General features: G+C 47.4%; 1 protein-coding gene across 2 annotated transcripts in view; it reads left to right on the top strand.

Moving 5' to 3' along the window:
• Positions 1-110: 110 nt before the first annotated feature.
• EHMT1 (euchromatic histone lysine methyltransferase 1) overlaps positions 111-1,890 on the top strand; it is a 173,052-nt gene continuing 171,272 nt past the window's right edge. For both annotated transcript variants that reach the window (XM_012808299.2, XM_023516087.1), the window contains exon 1: positions 111-126. The gene's annotated coding sequence lies outside the window, so the exon portion shown is untranslated. The remainder of the gene's footprint in view (positions 127-1,890) is intronic.

Here is a 1,890-nt window from a genome sequence, read left to right as displayed (position 1 = left end):
TTGTTGTTTTGTATTTGTTTAGCAGGCCCTGGCCGAATTTGAACCCACCAGCCCTGGAGCATGTGGCTGGCACCCTAACCACTGAGCTTTGGATGTCCAGCTGCCTGTGTGGCTTCTTATGCGCAGGTATGCATCCTTTCATGCCTACCTGTTCATCCAGCAAATGCTGTCACCATGCTCTGGGATGCAGCAGCAAACACAACAGACAGACCTGTGTCTTGGGAGATGCTGACAGGAGGAGCACATGGGAGGTGGGCAGTGCTGTGGTCTGAGGAAGCAGGGGGAAGAAAGTATGGGTTCCAGGGGCAGGGCTATTTATCATCAGGGCTCACATCTTGCCTGAGAGGGGCCACTGGGAGCTCCTGAGCATGGAGTTGCAGGGTCTGACTTGTGTTCTCACAGAGCCCCTGTGGTTGCAGTGTTGGGAATTGAAGATGAAATGAGCATGTCATAGTAGTTGAGCTGAGAGGCAGGTGGCTTGGGTCAAGGAAGAAGTGATAAAAAAGGAGGCCAGATTCAGAGTCTCTTTTAAAGATGGAACAATCAAGGCTTACTACTAGATTGTACATGGGAAGGAGAGGGGATTTGAGGGTGATATGTCGAGAAGTAGTTGGGTTCTGGAAATGTTCAGAAGTGGGCCTAAAAGGTTTTGCTGATGGACTGGTTGTGGTCTGGAAGATAAAAGAGAAAATCAGAATGATTCTTTCGATCTTGGACCTGCGCTTGTTGGCAGTGGTGGCTCCATTGGGTTGTGTGCACCAGGGAGGAGCATGGTTTTCGATGTGTTCAGCTTAATATGTCTGTTGGCCGGCCAGGTGGATGGAAATCTGATCTGAAAATGCAGATTAGGAATTTAGTACAGTGAGAGGAGTCGCATGGGGTCCTCAGGAGAGGATTAGAGCAGGACTTTGCAGCCCTGGGACCCCTAATGGGTTAGGCCTTATGGTTCTGTTGGGCAGTCCTGTGCCTTGTAGGATGTTGAGCAACTGCAGGCTCACCTGCCAGGTATAGTAGCACTCCCGTCCCGCCACAGCCCTGACTGAGGCATCTGTTCAGAGAGAATACAGTGGCATTCAGCTACAACCTTTCCTTGCAAGGTCATTGCAGTGCTTTGGTCACTCTTTTGTCTCTAGCTTATTTTCTACTGGGAATCCAGAGTTTTTTAAAAAGAACCAAACCAGAATCCACTGAGCATACTCCCTGCCCATCTTCAGTTACCCCCAAACACAGTTACTCTACTCAGCTCCAGGTAACCCTGCTGCCTTTCTTTTCCTTGCTTGTCTAGGTCAGCCAGACCCACCTTCTTTTTCTGAACTGCACCAGGCTTATATGACTTGTTATTTCTGTCTGGGGTGTTGTTTCTCAGCATCACAGATGAGATATAGCTAAGGTATGGCCCTGTGTTTCTCTGTCCTTTCCCTGATTTATTCATAGTCTTCTGAAATTAGTCTTTTTTTCTTTGTGGCATTCTATAAGATTGTATAGAGAAAGGAGAAACCTTTTTTTTTGGGGGGGCCACTATGTTGCCCTGGCTAGGGTGCTATGGCGTCACAGCTCACAGCAACCTCAAACTCTTGAGCTTAAGTGATATTCTTGTCTCAGCTTTCCAAGTAGCTGAGACTACAGGTGCCCACCACAACACCCAGCTATTTTTTGTTGCAGTTGTCATTGTTTAACTGGCCTAGGCTGGGTTCAAACCCACCACCCTTGGTATATGTGGCTGGCGCTGTAACTACTGTGCTATGGGCGCTGAGCCGAAAGGAGAAATCTTTTATTCTTTTTCTCTTTTTTTTTCCTTTTCTTTCTTTCTTTCTTTCTTTTCTTTTTTTTTTTTTTTTTTGAGACAGAGCCTCAAGCTGTCACCCTGGGTAGAGTGCTGTGACATCACAG

The sequence above is a fragment of the Otolemur garnettii genome, unplaced genomic scaffold (genome assembly GCF_000181295.1).
Source record: "Otolemur garnettii isolate 467f Iridium unplaced genomic scaffold, OtoGar3 scaffold00087, whole genome shotgun sequence".
Classification (NCBI taxonomy): Eukaryota; Metazoa; Chordata; class Mammalia; order Primates; family Galagidae; genus Otolemur; species Otolemur garnettii.
This window is presented reverse-complemented; position numbering and strand designations above follow the sequence as displayed.